Source organism: Manis pentadactyla, chromosome X (genome assembly GCF_030020395.1).
Source record: "Manis pentadactyla isolate mManPen7 chromosome X, mManPen7.hap1, whole genome shotgun sequence".
In the NCBI taxonomy this organism is placed as follows: Eukaryota; Metazoa; Chordata; class Mammalia; order Pholidota; family Manidae; genus Manis; species Manis pentadactyla.
This window is the reverse complement of record NC_080038.1, coordinates 145,338,924-145,360,087: the sequence shown is the minus strand read 5'-3', so window position 1 is coordinate 145,360,087 and position 21,164 is coordinate 145,338,924. Positions and strand designations below refer to the sequence as shown.

Genomic DNA, 21,164 nt, shown 5'->3' with positions numbered 1-21,164 from the left:
TCTAGATGGGAGCACTCCTAGAAAGAGCACAGCACAAAACACCCAACATATGAAGAATCGAGGAGGAGGAACAAGAAGGGAGAGAAGAAAAGAATCTCCAGACAGTGTATATAACAGCTCAATAAGCGAGCTAAGTTAGGCAGTAAGATACTAAAGAGGCTAACCTTGAACCTTTGGTAACCACGAATTTAAAGCCTGCAATGGCAATAAGTACATATCTTTCAATAGTCACCCTAAATGTTAATGGGTTGAATGCACCAATCAAAAGACACAGAGTAACAGAATGGATAAAAAAGCAAGACCCATCTATATGCTGCTTACAAGAAACTCACCTCAAACCCAAAGACATGTACAGACTAAAAGTCAAGGGATGGAAAAACATATTTCAAGCAAACAACAGTGAGAAGAAAGCAGGGGTTGCAGTACTAATATCAGACAAAATAGACTTCAAAACAAAGAAAGTAACAACAGATAAAGAAGGACACTACATAATGATAAAGGGCTCAGTCAAACAAGAGGATATAACCATTCTAAATATATATGCACCCAACACAGGAGCACCAGCATATGTGAAACAAATACTAACAGAACTAAAGGGGTATATAGACTGCAATGCATTCATTCTAGGAGACTTCAACACACCACTCACCCCAAAGGATAGATCCACTGGGCAGAAAATAAGTAAGGACATGGAAGCACTGAACAACACAGTAGAGCAGATGGACCTAATAGACATCTATAGAACTCTACATCCAAAAGCAGCGGGATATACATTCTTCTCAAGTGCACATGGAACATTCTCCAGAATAGACCACATACTAGGCCACAAAAAGAGCCTCAGAAAATTCCAAAAGATTGAAATCCTACCAACCAACTTTTCAGACCACAAAGGCATAAAACTAGAAATAAACTGTACAAAGAAAGCAAAGAGGCTCACAAACACATGGAGGCTTAACAACACGCTCCTAAATAATCAATGGATCAATGACCAAATCAAAATGGAGATCCAGCAATATATGGAAACAAATGACAACAACAACACTAAGCCCCAACTTCTGTGGGACACAGCAAAAGCAGTCTTAAGAGGAAAGTATATAGCAATCCAAGCATATTTAAAAAAGGAAGAGCAATCCCAAATGAATGGTCTAATGTCACAATTATCGAAATTGGAAAAAGAAGAACAGATGAGGCCTAAGGTCAGCAGAAGGAGGGACATAATAAAGATCAGAGAAGAAATAAATAAAATTGAGAAGAATAAAACAATAGCAAAAAGCAATGAAACCAAGAGCTGGTTCTTCGAGAAAATAAACAAAATAGATAAGCCTCTAGCCAGACTTATTAAGAAGAAAAGAGAGTCAACACAAATCAACAGTATCAGAAACGAGAAAGGAAAAATCACGACGGACCCCACGGAAATGCAAAGAATTATTGGAGAATACTATGAAAACCTATATGCTAACAAGCTGGGAAACCTAGGAGAAATGGACAACTTCCTAGAAAAATATAACCTTCCAAGATTGACCCAGGAAGAAACAGAAAATCTAAACAGACCAATTACCAGCAACGAAATTGAAGAGGTAATCAAAAAACTACCAAAGAACAAAACCCCCGGGCCAGATGGATTTACCTCGGAATTTTATCAGACATACAGGGAAGACATAATACCCATTCTCCTTAAAGTTTTCCAAAAAATAGAGGAGGAGGGGATACTCCCAAACTCATTCTATGAAGCTAACATCACCCTAATACCAAAACCAGGCAAAGACCCCACCAAAAAAGAAAACTACAGAGCAATATCCCTGATGAACGTAGATGCAAAAATACTCAACAAAATATTAGCAAACCGAATTCAAAAATACATCAAAAGGATCATACACCATGACCAAGTGGGATTCATCCCAGGGATGCAAGGATGGTACAACATTCGAAAGTCCATCAACATCATCCACCACATCAACAAAAAGAAAGACAAAAACCACATGATCATCTCCATAGATGCTGAAAAAGCATTTGACAAAGTTCAACATCCATTCATGTTAAAAACTCTCAGCAAAATGGGAATAGAGGGCAAGTACCTCAACATAATAAAGGCCATCTATGATAAACCCACAGCCAACATTATATTGAACAGCGAGAAGCTGAAAGCATTTCCTCTGAGATCGGGAACTAGACAGGGATGCCCACTCTCTCCACTGTTATTTAACATAGTACTGGAGGTCCTAGCCACGGCAATCAGACAAAATAAAGAAATACAAGGAATCCAGATTGGTAAAGAAGAAGTTAAACTGTCACTATTTGCAGATGACATGATACTGTACATAAAAAACCCTAAAGACTCCACCCCAAAACTACTAGAACTGATATCGGAATACAGCAAAGTTGCAGGATACAAAATCAACACACAGAAATCTGTGGCTTTCCTATATACTAACAATGAACCAACAGAGAGAGAAATCAGGAAAACAACTCCATTCACAATTGCATCAAAAAAAATAAAATACCTAGGAATAAACCTAACCAAAGAAGTGAAAGACTTATACTCTGAAAACTACAAGTCACTCTTAAGAGAAATTAAAGGGGACACTAACAGATGGAAACTCATCCCATGCTCGTGGCTAGGAAGAATTAATATCGTTAAAATGGCCATCCTGCCCAAAGCAATATACAGATTTGATGCAATCCCTATGAAACTACCAGCAACATTCTTCAATGAACTGGAACAAATAATTCAAAAATTCATATGGAAACACCAAAGACCCCGAATAGCCAAAGCAATCCTGAGAAAGAAGAATAAAGTAGGGGGGATCTCACTCCCCAACTTCAAGCTCTACTATAAAGCCATAGTAATCAAGACAATTTGGTACTGGCACAAGAGCAGAGCCACAGACCAATGGAACAGACTAGAGAATCCAGACATTAACCCAGACATATATGGTCAATTAATATTTGATAAAGGAGCCATGGACATACAATGGCGAAATGACAGTCTCTTCAACAGGTGGTGCTGGCAAAACTGGACAGCTACATGTAGGAGAATGAAACTGGACCATTGTCTAACCCCATATACAAAAGTAAACTCAAAATGGATCAAAGACCTGAATGTAAGTCATGAAACCATTAAACTCCTGGAAGAAAACATAGGCGAAAACCTCTTAGACATAAACATGAGTGACCTCTTCTTGAACATATCTCCCCGGGCAAGGAAAACAACAGCAAAAATGAGTAAGTGGGACTATATTAAGCTGAAAAGCTTCTGTACAGCAAAAGACACCATCAATAGAACAAGAAGGATCCCTACAGTATGGGAGAATATATTTGAAAATGACACATCCGATAAAGGCTTGACGTCCAGAATATATAAGGAGCTCTCACGCCTCAACAAACAAAAAACAAATAACCCAATTAAAAAATGGGCAGAGGAACTGAACAGACAGTTCTCCAAAAAAGAAATACAGATGGCCAACAGACACATGAAAAGATGCTCCACATCGCAAATTATCAGAGAAATGCAAATTAAAACTACAATGAGGTATCACCTCACACCAGTAAGGATGGCTGCCATCCAAAAGACAAACAACAACAAATGTTGGCGAGGCTGTGGAGAAAGGGGAACCCTCCTACACTGCTGGTGGGAATGTAAGTTAGTTCAACCATTGTGGAAAGCAGTATGGAGGTACATCAAAATGCTCAAAACAGACTTACCATTTGACCCAGGAATTCCACTCCTAGGAATTTACCCTAAGAATGCAGCAATCAAGTTTGAGAAAGACAGATGCACCCCTATGTTTATTGCAGCACTATTTACAATAGCCAAGAATTGGAAGCAACCTAAATGTCCATCAATAGATGAATGGATAAAGAAGATGTGGTACATATACACAATGGAATACTACTCAGCTATAAGAAAAGGGCAAATCCAATCATTTGCAGCAACATGGATGGAGCTGGAGGGTATTATGCTCAGTGAAACAAGCCAAGCGCAGAAAGAGAAATACCAAATGATTTCACTTATCTGTGGAATATAAGAACAAAGGAAAAACTGAAGGAACAAAACAGCAGCAGAATCACAGAACTCAAGAATGGACTAACAGGTACCAAAGGGAAAGGGACTGGGGAGGATGGGTAGGTAGGGAGGGATAAGGGGGGGAGAAGTAGGGGGGTATTAAGATTAACATGCATGGGGGGGTAGGAGAAAAGGGAGGGCTGTACAACACAGAGAAGGCAAGTGGTGATTCTACAACATTTTGCTATGCTGATGGACAGTGACTGTAAAGGGGTTTATAGGGGAGACCTGGTATAGGGGAGAGCCTAGTAAACATAATATTCGTCATGTAAGTGTAGATTAGTGATAGAAAAAAAAAAAAAAAAGGGCAGTTCCTGTGTGGTAACCTCCAACGAGTTCTACACAAGGGTATAAAGGGCATATAAAAGTGTAGGCAAAGGGTCTGTTTGTGTTTATACAGAGGATCAAAGCCTAATTGGGCTACCCCGAAAATGAACTAAGATACGATATGAAAAAGAACTTCCAACATCTGCACTCTCTGGAAGACTCATGCCAGAAGATGATCATCAAAAAACCCCAACAAAGATCCACGCACTGCTACAGCTGTAGATGCACTCATCCCACCAGTTCCTGGACCTGCCATGGGAATGAGGAAGGAGATATCTAAGCTGGCCTGTGCATACAGTAAAACAACAAAATTGGACTGGATCTATACTGTTGGAACTCAACCAAGAATTTGGAGAAGTGCAAATTGTAGCGCTCCAAAGTCTTACAACTACAAACTATTTATTGTTAAAAGAACATATGGCATGTGAACAGTCCCCAGGAATGGGTTGTTTTAATTTGTCTGATTTCTCTCAGACTGTTCAAGTTCATTTGGACAATATCCACCATATCATAGATAAGTTTTCACAAATGCCTAAGGTGCCTAACTGGTTTTCTTGGTTTCACTGGAGATGGCTGGTAATTACAGATATGCTTTGGTTATGTAACTATACTCCTATTATGTTAATGTGTGTGTGCAATTTAAGTAGTAGCTTAAAACCTATACATGCTGAAGTTACTCTACAAGAAGATATATCAAAGAAATAATCAATCTTCCCATGTTTTCTTCCGCCTGCTACTTCTATAGCTTTTCTTCTTCCTTCCTAATTACAACCCTTAAATAGAATTTGTGCCTCATATCAAATTTACAGAGTATCATAATTCTTCCAAGTGGTAAAGATACCTCAAGACAAATGCTGGGCATAGAAGCCACAGGGCATAAATATGCAAAGAAGTAAAAAGCTAACTTTTTCAAACAATAAGGCTTCTCTCTCACTTACCAACTTCACATTTCCCTGTATGGCCCCGGAAGATGACTGGTTAGCCAGAGACGGGTAAGATTCCTCAAGGGAGGAACAACCTAAGACAGGAACAGTCGCAGGGGGGCCATCAGGTGATAAATTGGGGATCAACAGAGGTGAGGCTTAGAACCTCACCCCCCCGTTCTGAGAGAAATCTTCTGCATACGTGGATGTTTTATTGCCCTGGTCTAGCTGGGATTAACACATAGTCTACAGGCACACACCTGATCATCTACATGTGCTTTCTTACAACACTAAACTATGTTTTCTACCTTTATCTTGTATCTACCTACCACTTCAGCATTTTATTAAAAATAATAATAATAAAGAGAGAAATGTGGTATCCACATATAAATCAAGTATAAAAACCAAATCAGTATTCATATTTGAACTAACTGTTTGTAGTTCATAATGCATGAGCAAAACCGAAAGTTTCTGTGATGACTGCCCTTGTACTGTTCACTATGTAACTTATTCATTATGTAAGAATTTGTTCTACATGTAAAAACTTGTTTGTTATGCCTCAGAAGATTGGAGACTGACAAAAATTAGGCTTGGGGTAGATTAATGATTGTGCATTGAGCATTGACTCCCCTATACAGAATTTTATTGTCGTTAACAACCATTTGATCAATAAATATGAGAGATGCCCTCACAAAAAAAAAAAAAAAAAAAAAAAAAAAGGACAGACTTCCAATGGTAAAATAAATTAGTAACCGGGATGTAAGGTATAGCATAAGGAATATAGTCAAGATATTGTAACAGCCTGGTAGGGTGATAGCTGGAACCTAGAATTATGTATATAAATGTTCTACCACTGTGTTGTACACTTGAAACTCATGTAATGTAATACTGTGTGTCAACTACCCTTCAATAAAAAATAATTATTATAAAAAAAAAAAAAAAAAAAAGAACAAGAGCAGAATGGCTGTTGGGTAGTCAGCTCACAGACTCTACCAAAATATCTTAATCCAAATTTGAAAATCAAGTACTATAATATATTGATCAGTTTTTCCTAATAGATCCTATGACAAAGTATGCTCTTACAAGATTTGAGATATACTTCATACACATAAAATTCACCCACTTAAAGTGTACACTGGTTTTTAGTGTATTCACAGCCACGCAAACATCACAGCTTAATTTAGAACATTTCCATCACCCTAAAAACAAACCCCATATATATTAGCAGTAATTCCCCACTCTCTCCCTGCCTCAGCACTGGGCAACCCCTACCTACTTTCTGTTTCTATGAAGTTGTCAATTCTGGACATTTCACATAAATGGAATCATATAATTTGTAATCATGTGTGACAGACTTCTTTCACTTAGCATAATGACTTGGAGGTTCGTTCATATTGGAGCATGTATCAGTACTTCATTCTTTTTATATTGCCAAACAATATTCCATTTTAAACAAACCCACTTTTTAAAACCCATTCATCAGTAGATGGCCATTTGCTTTGCTACCACTTTTTGGCCATTATGAACAATCCTGGTATAAGCATTTGTATGCAAGTTTTGGCATGAACATATGTTTTCAATTCCCTTGGGTAAATACTTAGGAATGGAATTGCTGAGTCACATGGGAAGTCTATGTTTAGTATTTTAAGGGATTGCCAAACTATTTTCCAAAGCAGCTGCATCATTTTACATTCCCACTAGCAATGAATGTGAGTTCCAATATTCATGAACACATATTTATGGATACTTGTTATTGTCGTCTTTTTTATTTTAGCCATCACAGTGGGTGTAAACAGGTATCTAATTGAGGTTTGATTAATTCCCTTATAACTAATGATATCGAGCATCTTTTCAAGCACTTGTTGGCCTTTTGTATATTTTCTATGAATAAATGTCCATTCAATTCTTTGTCCACTTAAAAAAAAAAATGAATAGGGTAAGAAGCATCTGAAAGGAGATACACCAACATATTTTGCTCCTCTGTGTATTTCTCATTTTCCTATCAGGAACATATATTGATAAAAAGTAAACAGTGCTTTAACCAAATGAAATGAGAGCTGGGGCTGCTCGGATAGTTAAGTCCCAAGTTGATGCCAGGTGAGCAGTGATGAGGAGGGCCAGGGAAGGGAGTGGAGGGAGCGGTGAAATCTCTCCATCAGCCCAGGGGGACATCCCAGGGGCCACGGGCTGCTTGGGCCTCTAGGGTTGAGCTGCACCGCCAGGGACCCAGACTCCCCACACGGCAAGGCGTGCTCCAGGAGCCTGCATCTTCTCTGCCCAGAAGCTGGGGTCAGGACAGAGTGCAGGCGGGCGTCTGATCCCAGCAGAAAGGGCGCAGCAGCAGCTGCTGCAGTGGCACAGCACAGACGCATCCCCGGGAGCAGGAGGCCGGCTGCTGCTCAAACACCAGGGGCATAGCAGGGACAGAATAAAATGCATTTTGCACACATGGGCTCCCAAGTCCCAGCTCCCCGCCCCTGCCTGGGGACTACAGAAGGCACCACGCTGGTCCCTGGAAGAGGGAGGAGACAATGGCAGGTGGGTTGAGCCTGGATGTCTGCTGTGCTCTTGTAGAAAGGCCCCACTACCAGGACGGCATATCTGGGCCCCAAGCCAGGCTTTCAGAGGGTGGTGGGTACAGCCGGAGTGTGAGCCTGGACACACCGTTATCCAGCTGACCCCACATGAAAAAAAAACAACCCAGAATCCCCTCTGAGGAGGGCAGTCCCTCACCCTGCAGCCCTGGACTCTATGCCCTCTGTATCCACCATGCCAAGTCTATCATGCCCCAGGGCTTTTGCACCTGAGATGCAAGATGCAGACAAAGTTCAAGAAGACATGGAAAGAGAGAAACTGCTGTGACAGGGGCCCCTGCACCTCCCTACTCACCTCATGGAGAAGATGGAGAGTAAAGTGAGGTGGACATTGGATTGCTAGAACATCCCATCTCCAGCTTCCCTCAGAAGTGGGGCTGAAGACCTCCTGACTGCCCAGGCCTCCAGTCTTCCTCTTCCTCTGGGCACTTGGGCTTCTTCCAAATTCTCCTAGGCCCGCATAGCCCATGAGCCCTGCCATCCAGACTGGCCTCTGTACCTGAGTGTAAGTATAGTCCCCCAGCCTGTGGCCTCCACGCCCATCTCTGCTCCTCAGCCCTAAGTGGCCTCACATGTTATCCCACTCTCGGAGCCTTGGTCTCCTCATCTGTAAAGGGGGGCCGAGCTGCCAGAGCCTGTGGGCGTGCTCACTGGGCCTCCTCCTGGAAGGACATCTCCACTCCAGAGCATGTGCTGCCCGCTGGAATTTGGCACCAGCTCTTTTCCATCCCATGGCTTGGGTGTCAAGATTCTGGTGGGTGTCCTAACCTCTCAAATGGCCCGTGTGAGTGCATTTCTAATCAGAACAGCCATGCTAGGCACCTACCTCTTCACTACTAAGGCCCCAGCTTCTACCTTCGTAAAGGGCAGTCTTCTGGTTCCTTAGGAATTACCACATCCCCCTTCTTAGGGGCCTGGCCTAGACCAGCACAGGACCGGGTGGCTTATCCGCCACCTTTTGCCCACCCCAGCTGTCCCTCATGGTGCAGCCCTAGAGCCTCACCAGATGTGGCCTTACTAGGTAGTTCTCCCCATGCCAAGTCTCACACCATACCAGCCTGTCTCAGGGCAGTTCAGGACCATGTCCAAGTTCTCCTGAGGAGGCCAGGCCACCTCTAACACCAGGTGGGAGTCCCCAGCCACCCCCTGGTCCCTCACCAGCTCCCTTCTCCCTCTTCTGTTATCCTGCAGATCTCCTGGGGCGGGCAGACAGAGTGTCCCTGGCAGGACGGCTAGGGAAGAGGGAAACAGGCTCTTCTTGATGCAGACAGTCTCTAAATACCAGTGGGCATGCTCCCCCCACCTTCCACTGCAGCCTCCACAGGCTTCCCTGTGACCTCCCAGGGAGGGGGCCTCTGGGTCTGACTGGATAGAGAGAAGCGACAAGCCAGTGCGGAGTGCAAGGAGCCTGTGTTCTCAGGCACAGCAAGTCAGGGAGTCGGAGCTGAGGCTGCAAACGCTGCAGCTCACACAGGCCAATTGGCAGGAGGAAGGGGCTGGGGGAGTCTACGGACAATGACGCAAATGCTTGGCTGATGTGCGAGAAGACAGAGATGGACAGAGAAGCAGCAGGAGGAGGGGGTCCCCATCACCCCACAAGGTTGGATGAGGACATGCTCTGCATCCGAGATGAGAAGACTAACTCAGAAAAGGTTCATGGAACTGCTGCCCTGCCCGACTGCTGGTGCTGTGTTTATCCCCCCTGTTCCTGAGCAGGCCTCTGTGTCTTTGCCCTTGTAGCTACCTGCCTGCCAGTGGCCTCGAGCTTCAGCCCAGGAGGCATCTTCCACAGAAGCCCTCAAGTCCCAGAGCCCCCTGGCTCAAAGACACAGCTCAGTGCCATTCTTCACCACAGTTCACTACAAATGCATTTCCACTGGCCTGGAAAGACGGACCCACAGGAGAGCCAGAAGGTATAGTGGTGCAGAGCTCGCCTCAGGCATGGACCCCAGCAGGCCTGAGCCTGGGCTGCATCTGCCCTGGTGGCCCTCTCTGGCCCCTGAGTGTTGCCCCAGCCTGCTGCCCTACACCACCCTGCCTCAAGATTGAAACGCTGGCTCCTGTTGGCACAGCTGGGATGGGCTGGCTTCTTCTGACACTGGATGAACACCAAGGAGGGGACAAGGCAACCCAGCCCTCGGCCCTGCCAGGACCCCCAAGTACTGGGCCTCCAGCCTGGGATCTCTGTGGCAAGGGCTTACTGGAAGGAGATAGTAAGCCAAGCCACCCAGGGTGGCAGTGGAATGGCAGCGGGTGCTGGATGCCAGGCAGAGACCTCCCAGGAGCCACAGCCAGGGCTCGGGGCTCAGGACTTGCCTGAATGTGTGTGTGCTGGGTGCTGGCCACCGGGAGCAGGCATGGGTAGGCACACAGTGGGTAGGAGAGCGAGAAGCAGGGGGCTGAAGCCATCCCTCGCAGGCACGGATGACATGCAATTGTCTCCTAGAGCCACAGCCCACGGCTCAGCTCTGGGCGGGCTCCTTAGGCATGGGTCAGGGATTGGCAGGAACAGGCAGCCAGACGGGGCAAGCCCTGGGACGAAATACACACGTGGCTGAAGCCATCGAGGCTTTGGACTGTCCAGGACAGGGGCTGGTTGCTGGGCCAACCTCAGGCCAGGTTTGTGTAAAGCTCCATCCGGGAACATTTTCATGGGGCCCTAACAGAGTCATAGACCCTGAATGTGGTCCCCCAGCAATCATTTCAGCAGAAACAAATGCTCCTATCTGAGTCATGAAGGAGGAGGTGAAGCAGTCAGTCCCTTGTCTCCCAGGGACTTGTTCCTAAGAGTGGGAACCCAGCCAGTTCTGGTCCTCCTGGTAGGCACTGCCAAGGGGTTTCAGAGAAGACAGCTGGCCTGGCGGGAAGGAGACTCCTTCCCGTGGTGCCTTGGCTCCCCACTGCTGGACGAGGCTGTCAATGACTAACCGATGGAAAAGCAAAGCCTTCAAGAGGACTGCAGCTGTGCCCCATTCCCTGTGGCCTTCCTTAAACAGGCGGAGTCGGGCCCCACAATCTGAAGGCTCCAGGCTGCTAGAGGCTGCATAGCTCCCCTGGCAGCGGAGCTCACCTTGGGGGCTGCCACCACCAGCGACCAAAGGGTGGGAGGGCGGCCGTGAGGGCACCTCAGCATGACTGTCCCAGGTTGGGCCCCTCCTCAGCTGTTGTCTGACAGGTCGACTCAGTGGAACTCCGCCTGGAGCCTAACGGGGCAGCAGGAAGGAGGTGCCCAGGGGGAAAGGAGCTGGAGGAGGCTTGAATTGCAGAGGGAAAAACATTGTAATATGGAAAAAGAGCACATGGGGCGGGGGAGTATTTTTAAATGTGGTTTACAGGTAAATGACTTCTGCATGAAGGTCTGGAATTTCCCCTCCCCACATCCCACCTCCAACACCCCAGAATCTAGACTTTGTGGCGTCAGCACTGGAGGTGCCTGGTGCTGCAGACATCTGAGGGGCTGGCTCCCCCCAGCGGTGGTGGGAGCCTGAGCGCTGCGGGGGCAATGGGAGCCCGGCCACATGTCGCCCGCCACTCCTGGGTGCGTGGGATGCCTTCTGGCTCTCCTGCGCCCATTTTCTAGCTCTTGGCAGGATGAATACAAACAACCGCTTGGGGCAACTGCACTGTTACAGGGGTGGCTTGGACACCAGGCTTCCAGGCGGGGCCCTCTGACATGCTGCTGGGGAGGCCAGGGAGCTGCGGAGGGCCAGCATGCTGGTGACCACAGGGCCCATGAGCTCTCACGGCAAACAGGGTGACCCCTTCCGCGGTGAGCTGCTCCCATTGTTCCCAGTGCCTCCACCTCCCTCACTAAACGATGAGAAGGGGCCCAGAGGAACACTGGGAGCTCTCCTCCAGAGCCCAGGCTGACTCTGTTCCCCTTGCACTGCACCTCACTTGTCTCTGCAGCCTGGGAACCAAGGCCAACCCAGGGGGGCAGAAATGCTCACCTGCACACAGCCTTCACCAGAGCAGGCCCAGTGACAGACACATGCCCCCCACTTGCCCCTGACTGACATTATAAAAACTGATTCCTTTGGTCCTAGTTACAGCTGATCACCAGTGGGATGCAGGAGAAAAGAACTGCCCAGCACCCTCTCCCCACCCAACACCACCTCCCAGCCCCACCTACTGTGGGCAGGCCTCCTTTGGCTGCTAGCTCCCCTCCCTGTCCCCTCCTTTCTCATCTTCTTGTCCACCCCACACTCAGAGTCCTCTGAGCTCCACCGTTACCTCTTAGCAGTGTCTCATTCTTGGAAGAGAATATGGACACTCACAGAGGAGAAAGCACTTCCCAAGGCCATGTTTCCATTTGTTCCACAAACATTTATGTAAAGTTGATGCCACGCTGGGTGCTGGGCAGACAGACAGAAGCCCAGAGGAGCCCTACAAGGGCGCTGCCAAAAAGCTGCACTCCGCAGTGAGGGGCCCTTGGCTTGGGCCCTCCCAAAACAATGAGAGAATGAGTAGGAGCTTGCCAGGCAGGAGTGGTGAGGCAACTCCTGGTTTTTGGTTTGCTTTTTTTTTTTTTTTTTATGGCTGGGCGGTTGTTGTATTTTCAGTCTAAAGCAGGCACTGCTTTAATCAGGCACTGAAGTACACACTTTCACCAGGGATGCCCATCTCTGATTGAGGCCCCTGTGCCTGCTCTCCATAGCAACCCTTTGCCACATCAGGGTCTCTGGGAAACTGACCTAGTCATCACATAGTGGCATGCTGAGCTAAAAATCACAGGGACCAGACCAAGAGCACCTGAGTTGTGCTCACAAATGGGACCAAGGCCAGGGACCACCAGTGACAACCAGCTGCAGTGTACAACCTGCCCGTCACTGGCCCCAGAGGCCAGACCCCTCTCTGGCCCAACAGCCCCAGTTCCCAGCTCCACCTTGAGATGGGAAGTACGCATGCTGCCTGCAGGAAAAGTTTAGATGGGTTTTCTGAAACTGGCCCCTGGGTAAGTCTGACATCCAAATCCCCTGGGACATGTGCTTAAGTTGCAACTTCTTGCCTCCCCACATTCGAGTTTGAGAATGACACCCATAGGGCCTCTTGTCCCCTCATTTTCCAGTCCCGTGTGGGCCCAGACCTCCCCTCCCTTCTCCTTCCCCTGACCTTAGTCCTCAGTCATTCATCCCTGTGCCCTGGCACCCGAAAGGGCAAGTGATAGGAAAACGCTTTTGAAATAAGGGAACCTGGCTCCATTCCTCATCCTCAAAAGAGTCTTGGGTGAGTGCCCCTCTGTTCCTCAATTTCCCCTTGAAAAAATGAACTGACACCAGCCCTGCCCACTTCCTGGTCCCTCTTTGGCGACCACTCAGGGTCACACAAGTACTCCTATGTCAGCTGCCCCTTCCTGAAGAAAACTATCAGGAATGTCAAGTGGGGAATCCAGATAAGGCTTCTAGGAATCCAGATAAGCCCAGCTGCTCTGGGCTTCTGTCTGTCTGCCCGGCACCCAGCGTGGTATCAACTTTACATAAATGTTTGTTGAACAAATGGAAACATGGCTCTTTGCACCATTCTTACAACTTTTCTGTGAGCTTTAAATTAATCCAAGATGAAAAATTAAAAATCAAAACCGTGAATATTTAAAAAGAAAGTGAATCCTTTTTTAGTAAGCATCCGGAAATGCCCTAAGAATTAATCACTGAACTGTGGACAGACACCATGCATACCAGTGGCACAGACTAGCAGTGACTTTTAAAGGGTTTTTCCTCAAGTGGGGAGCCCATATCCCTCCCAACCTGGCTCCAACCTCACCCCCGGCCGCCACCACCTTGGCCTCTGGAGGAGGATCTGTGGTTCTGGCTCAGCTGGCAGGGGAACACCTCGACGCCAGGCGCCAGCTGCTTACAGCCTCGCAGCAGATGCTCCTGGGCTCAGCCTTCCTTCTGTACAGGTGACAAAACTGAGGCTTCCAGAGGTTGTGCGATGTGCTCAGGTTTGAACAGCTAGATGGTGGCTGAGATGCGGTTGAACCCAGTCTGACCTCCAAGCTGCCCTCTTACCACTAAGCCTAAAGGAGCCCCCCATCCCATCACACACCCTGCTCCTATTCATCTCCCTGCTCCACTTCATGAGTCCCGTGCCAACTCTCTGACCATCAAAAGCAATGCTAACCTTTCCTGAACATCATCACTGTCAGGTGCATGGGTCCCCTGGGTGGGCTGCCCTTGCCCTGGCATCAGCCAGCTCTCCGAGGGCACAGCAGGAATGAAGGTAGAGTTCCCAATGGATCCCAACCACAGGGGCCCAAAGGCCCAGGCGACATGTGGGTTGCGACTCAGAGCAGTGGAGATGTGGAAGGCAGTTCTCCTCTTCTTTGGCCATGGTACTGTCCCGTGCCAGTGTTACAGATGAGCTGGCGCCTTATGGGCTGTGGCTAAAAGTGAGATCCAGACCTGCTGCCAGGGTCCCAGAGTCTGCCCTGCCAGGGTACTAGGCAGCAATGGCCTCTGGGGTCACTGCCCTCACGGGATGTGGGCTCTGTCTGGAATCTGGAGTTGAGGAGGAAGGGAGGTGAACAATTTTGATGCAGACAGTAGCTCCCTACTGAGTGGCCTGTCTGTCTCCCCAGCTAGACCGCCACTGCCTGGGGCCAGGCCTGTGTCTGATTTCTCTCCAGGCTCCCACTGCCCAGCTCTGGGTGGAACATATGGGGGCTTAGGAAGAATTGGCTTTGGTCTTTGAGGAACAAGGGGGATGCTAGACTTAAACGATCCCAAAGGATGTGTGGGCCTTGACCTGGCAACTGCTGAGCTCCACCTCCTGCTTCCAAGCTCTCGTCCTCCAGGAAGCCTTCCCTCATCCTCCCAGCCAGGGCTGCTCCCCTGCTCCAGGCTCCCACAGCCCCTTGTGCTTATTCCACTTAGAGCCACAGCACCCAGTGTGGTCATGGGCCACCTGTCTTGACGTGGGAGTGTCCAGAGGGTGGAGATGAACAGATCTGGAGCCCCCGCCATGTGCCTGGACCTGTGCTGGGTGCCTTCCATCAGCTCCCCAAAGCTGACTTGAGCCTCCAGCCAGGCCAGGGCTTCGGAATGCCAGGCCAGGAAGGCACAAGGGCTCGGGCCAGGAACTGATGGAGAGATGGAGTACAGCCAGTGAGGTGGACCCGCTCCTTCCCACCCTGGGGTGACCTGGGGATGCTGAGGCAAGGAGCACAAGCACCAAGGCCAGCCAGCAAGCTCGCCCTTGCTCTGGGCATCTAGGGCCTGGCCACTCACTTCTAAGTGGTGAGCAGGGCTCTGAGCTGCCCTGAATTTTTCAGATGAGGCAGTAGAGGCCCTGGGAAGACAGGACACCCCCCACCCCGAACCAAGTCTTTCCCCAGAGCTCTGTGTGAGCTGGTGCAGGGGACTGGGAACCCAGCCTCTACCCACTGTCCAGGCCTATCAGCCATGCGCCTCTGCTCCCTGTCCCAGTCAGCCACCATGAGCAGGAGTCTAAAGAGCCGTGAGACCAAGGCAAGCCTGGGTCTGGGTGTCTGGGGCTTTGACCACTGCTGGGAGGGGTGTGAGGGGCCCTTTCTCAGGGTTCAAAAGTGTGGTCCTCAGATGTGGCTGCACAGCCTTCCACAATGTCAAGGCTAAGTGTGAACAGCTCAGTGAGAACACAATTCCTACCACACCCCGGATGTCCCAAAGCTCAGGTACACCCACCACAGACCTCATCTGAGCCCCCAGCAGCCCTGGGTGGGAGTCTGCCTGGTGTGTTACCCCACTGACCCGGAGCTGCGCAGGTGCCCCCAGCTCAGAAGCAGCAGAGTGGAAGGGGAGCCGAGCTTTCAGTGTCTCCCAGGTGAGGTATCACTTTGACTTTCCAAAGAGGACAAGGCTCTTGGCTCCCCTACCCCCACCAAAACAATCCGGCCACAGAGCCCGCTTGCTGCAGATGCCATCGATAACACCCAGTGACACTGGCTTCGGCGCCGTCTGTCTGAGCAGCTACCCTCCCGGTGGCCCTCCATTGGCCCATCACAAGCAACTGGTGAGCCTGACCCTAGATCTCAGTTTTCTCTTTGATAAATTGGACACAGGCTGAACTATCTGATCTGAGATGCCACATTCTTTGGCTGCAATCAACTCTCAGAGCGCCCTAGCCCCAGGCCATTTACTAACACTCCACCCCCCTCTTCTCCAGAGTGAGGACAGCAGGACCAGGCACCCATCTCTGCCCCTGTCGGTCAGTGTCTTTGCTCACAGCGGAAACCAGAAAACCAGCGGCACTGTCTTCCAGCGCAAGCCTGGGAGGGATGATACCTGGAGCGGGCGAGGACTTTGGAAGAGGACACTGAGGTCCAGAACTGTCCCTGTCACTGGGCTGGGTACCGGGCCGCGCCGACGGCGACTCGGCAGCCCTACCTGACTCAGGTGCCCAGCTCCCTGGGTAGGCGGAGGGTCGCGCGGGCGCGGGCTCCCTCGTGCGGGCAGCGCCCAAGCGGGCCGGGCCGGGGCAGCGGGCGCGGGCGCGGCGAGGAGTGCGCGGGGCGGCGGGGAGGCGCGGACTGGGCTCCGCCCGCCCGGGGACAAACAGGTTTTCTCCGGCGCCGGAGCCGCGCCCCTCGCCCCTCCCCTCGGCCGGCCCCCTTCCTCGGCCCTCTCTTGGGGTAGGTAGACGCGCCGGGCGTATTCCGCGCATTCCCCCGCCGGCGTCCCCGCCCCGCCGGGCTGCTGGGGAAATCAAGGCCCGGGCTCCCCGCGCCGGGCTCTGCCCCGCGAAGGGCCCCGGTTGCCTCGCTGGGCCCCTGTCCATGCCCGACGTGATCTGGCCCTGGCTCGTGGCCAACGACTTCCACAGATGCTACGGGTTAATTCTGTGGAGAACTTCTGTTCCTAGATCCATTTTACAGATGGAGATCCCAGACAGGGGCGGGAGGGGGCGGGGGGCTGGCGGCTGAGATCCTGCAGGAAGTCCACACTCGCCTGCTTCCACTTTCTGAGTACATCCCAAGTCCCATCTCCTTGGGGCGTTTGCTCCTGGCACTCAGACCCTCTAGAATGTCCTTTGTCCCCTTGTCTGGCTGGCTAGTGGACTTTCAGTCATTCTTCAGATCCTCTCCTGACTGCACCGGCCTCCCAGTCCAGCAGCCCACTTCCCAGTTCCCTCTGACGGCAGCAATCCAGCTAGCAGCCATCACCCTTTGTTATTTTTGATGGTGAGCTCCTGGAGGGCAGGGCCCTGTATGAGTCATCGCCGGAAGTGGAGAGCAGCACAGGGGGTTGGAGGGGATTTACAGAAGGCTGGCGACGGGTGGTTGAAACTCCGGAAGCTGTCCTCTCCTTTCCCTTCCTGGGTTCCATCAGGTAGGGAGGTGACCCTGTGTCTGCATGAATACCTGTGTGGGGGATGAGGGAATTGAATATAAAGTCACTTCAGTTCATCTCGGTCTCCTGCCAATCAGCATTTTTCTGCTTCCAATCTGGTGGCCAGCATCTAATGCCTTCCCGCCTCCCACTTTGGGCTGCTGGTGACTGTGGATTTGGCTTGCATCCTAGCTCCTAAACATATTATATGGCCTAGGGTGGGTCACACCCCCTCTCTGGGGCCACCTCCCCTTGAAGGGCCCCTATCTAAAAGAGGTAGAATGTCGAGGACACAGTGATGGACTTGACATAGGTGTGAAGCCAGCAGTGGGGGAGGGAAAGTGGGCCCCAGAGCCCTAAGTCTGCGTGGGTCAGCTAGAGCACAAACGAGTGGCATCCAAAGCCGGTGGCCCCTTAGCAAGAACATCCTGGGCTGGGCTGCCCTGCCCTTGGGCCTCGAGCTCTTCCCATGTCCCAGGTGATTCAGCCCCTGCCCAGGCGAGATCTACCATGACAGCGTCAGCCAAAGGAACCAGCCTTTCTTTACCTCCTCCCTTCCTGCCCGGCTGCCAGGCCCTGCAGCTGATCTCGCCTGCAAACGAGTTTGACTTGAAGGGTAACTGCCCTGCCCTACCCTGCCCTGCCCTGCCCACCTGTTCACTGCCCCGACAGAACCCCCTGCCCCTGCCAGGGCCACCCCCAGCCACCTCAGCCAGGCTTTAAGGCCGCTGCCAACCTCATCAGCCTCCTTGCCCTCAGGTGCCTGGCCCCAGACACACCGAGTGTTCTTATGCCATCCAGACCCTGCACAAGATGTTCCCTTGGTGGCAACCTCCCACCCACTCTCGACCACAACACTGGTTCCTTCATGAACTTCCCCTTGGCCTAGAACTTGAGGGCCAAGACCTTAGAGGCTGCTAGCTGCCCCCTGCCAGGCCTGAGCTTGGCCCAGGCCCTCTCTATTCTCAGCTTCTCTTGTGGCTTGGCCCCTGCATCCACCTCCGAGGTTGGCCAGCCACCCAGGCTCTGGCAGAGTCCTGCTGAAGACCCCCAGCTGGAGTAACCTCCTCACTGACAAGCAGCCCTCCCAGGCCCTGCTATGAGGGTGCAGGTGCTGCCTCTACATAGGGTGGACTTGAGGGTGGGGCCAGGCTAAGGTGCCTGGGTACGCAAGAGGCCTGGAAGGTAGCGGCAGGAGTACACAGCTGGTGACCCTTATCCTTGGGGGGCCAGAGTCCATGAGCAGGCAGTAGAGACCAGGTTAAAGCAGGCAGATGAGTAGGGGGACAGGTGGATGGTTGGAAAAACTGGCCAGCAGTGCTCCTAAGTTCCAGGGAGGCCCCATTCTGATGTCCAGGGCTGGGAACAGAACTGAGGGAAGCTGGTGTAGCTGAAACGTTCCCAGGCTAGGGAGGGGGGACTATGGGTGTGGCCCAGAAAAATGTCAGGCCCCAAAGCCAACCCAGGCAGAGTGTCCCTCCGCTAGGGTTGGGGGTGTGGGAACTGGAGATGAACAACTGACGCAAACCTTGCCTTTGTGCAAATGGGGAAACAGAGGCCCAGAGAGGGATTGTATCAAGCTGGGGCCACATAGCGTGTCTGCGGTAGAGCTGAAACAGGTCTCCAGTAGCTCTGATGGAACCCCCACCCAGCCAAGGTACTCAGACTCACATGTGGGGAGAGCGAGGTTCCTGTTTGACCCTAATTCCTTTTTTCCCTCCCTCCTTTACGGGCCCGCCCTGCCATCTCATCCTCCTAAGCTTTTCAACCAGTTTCTACTTGCTGGGTGACCCAGCCAGCTCCAAGCAGGGTGAGTCCCCTGGGGTCAGGGGTCTACAGGTGTGGCTGCATCTAAAATGACCCTTGTCCACTCCCTGCCATGTCCCATCCCCACAGAGCCCCGAATCTGAGTCTGTAATCAGCTCTCCAGGTTGCTGGGAGCTGGTCCAACCCCTCAGTGTATTGTGAGACCCCACCTGCACAGTCTTGCCTTTGCCCCCTCCTCCCTCTCCCTCAGCCCCAGGCCCACACACCATCCAGCCCTCAGCCTCCACTCCCAGCTAAGGGGCTGGTGCCCTCCCTGCCATGAATGCTTGGCTCCAATTGACCCCTTCAGACCTCCTGTCCCCACACACTGCCAACCCCACCCCACCCAGAGACCAGTCAGTCTCACGGAGAGGGCAGACCAGTTCAGTTCCAAGGGGCAGAATCCATATCTGGGGATTTCTTGCTCCTGTGGCCAGCTGGCCCCACTGGGAGCAAGGAGGCCATGCACGCAGGTCTCCCTGGGCCAAGCTGACATGTCCCACCCCTGCAGCCAGGACTCCCACTGCGTTTTGGATGTGCTACTTTGAATAAGCCCAGGGAACAGCTGGCCGTCACTCTTGGCCGGTGTGACCTGATGCCTCAGAATGCTCTGAAGTACTCCCAGGCCAGGCCTGCAGAGCCGAGGGAGCAATCCAGCCAAGGCCTCGCTAGCAGATAATCCCCACATGCCCTGAAGAATGGCTTTTTGCTGCTTTAAAAACCATCCACAGATTGGAAAAAGAATGTTCTAATTGGAAAACCTCCCCGCCATGGTTTTCCGGAGTTTTAGTACAGTTGGCCGGCGATGAGGCTCCTGGATGAGGAGGAAGGGAGGTCATGAGGAGGAGACGGTGGGCTCCCTGCCCAGCGCCCCCTCATCCCCAAAGCTCAGCCAAGCACTCCTGGCAAGGGGCCCTGATGAGGGTCTGGGCCAGTCAGCAGCCTGGGGAGGCTGGAGGCTGCCTGGCCCTGCTGGGTGCCCCTCCCCTGAGCTGGGCCCAAGCCTGGCCCCCAGAAACCCTGCTACTGTCCCAGAAGCAGCTTGGGCTCCTGGGACCCTCTTGCAGGACTGGTGCCCACTGGGCATTTGAGCACAGGCCCAGAAGAGGAATGGTGTGGAAGCCACCACCCGCTCAAGAAAAGGCAGGCCAGAGTCGGTGTTGGGGTCTGGGTGGCACCCCCAGACCTGACTGGGTCCCTGTCCAGGTGAGGGAGGGAGCTCACACTCAGGGGCCCTGCTGAGCCTGGCTAAGCCACTGGCTAGGGGGGCAGATGTCACAAGCAACCTGAGGGTCTGTCCAGCTCCAAGAGGTGCTGATTCGTTCCTGTTGGTTCAGCACTGCCCTTGCACTTGGGAAGTGGACATTCCCACCCGGAAAAGGGAAATTCAGTGTATTCCTGAAACCCCTTCACATAGAAGAGCCAGGTTCCTGTGATTCACCTCTTGCAGAACATGTGTATCTCTATTAGTCTTTCTAGAAACCTCCGAGGGTGTTTAGCTTCCTTGAGTTCCTCAAGGGGAGCAGCCTTTGAGAAACTGGAGAGGCCAACTGTTCACAAGCTGCCTTCTCACCCATCTGAAAAGGAACAGAGAGCTGCTGGCTGGGGTCCCCCTTGATGGAAACTCACATCTGCTCAGCACAGAGGGAAGGGGTAGGCCCTCATCAGAATGGATCAGAGCAGCCCGGATGGGGGGATGCACCTGGCCCTCGTCCACTCCGCTTGGCCCCAGTCATCTGTACTTGGGGACGGTGAACTCAACCCAATGGCTCTAGGCTCCCTGGCATGGTGTGCTCCATCCCTCCCCTTCCTCCCCCACTGGCCCTGTTGACCGGCACAGTCTCTAGAGCTCCACTGGCCTCGTATGGCTATTTAAATGTAAATGAATTACAATAAAATAAAATTATATTGAAAATCCAGTTCCTCAGTCATAATAGTCACATTTTAAGTGCTCAACAGACCTGTGTGGTGGGCAGCTCCTGTAAAGAATGTTTCCGTCGTGGCAGAAAGTTCTACTGGACAGTGCTGCTCTAGCTGAAATCAGGTTCCCTCCGCTAAGCAAGGTCCCCCTGCACCCCACCCTGGCGAGGCGCTTCCTTTCCCAACACCCCACATACCTCTGCATAGATTGGTCTGCCTTTGGGTA

The 21,164-nt window shown here is 51.1% G+C and overlaps 1 protein-coding gene across 19 annotated transcripts in view; it reads right to left on the bottom strand.

The window, feature by feature from the left end:
• ZNF185 (zinc finger protein 185 with LIM domain) overlaps positions 1-16,403 on the bottom strand; it is a 53,457-nt gene extending 37,054 nt beyond the window's left edge. For all 19 annotated transcript variants that reach the window (XM_057495442.1, XM_057495447.1, XM_057495441.1 and 16 more), the window contains exon 1: positions 16,271-16,403. The gene's annotated coding sequence lies outside the window, so the exon portion shown is untranslated. The remainder of the gene's footprint in view (positions 1-16,270) is intronic.
• Between the last annotated feature and the right edge of the window lie 4,761 nt (positions 16,404-21,164).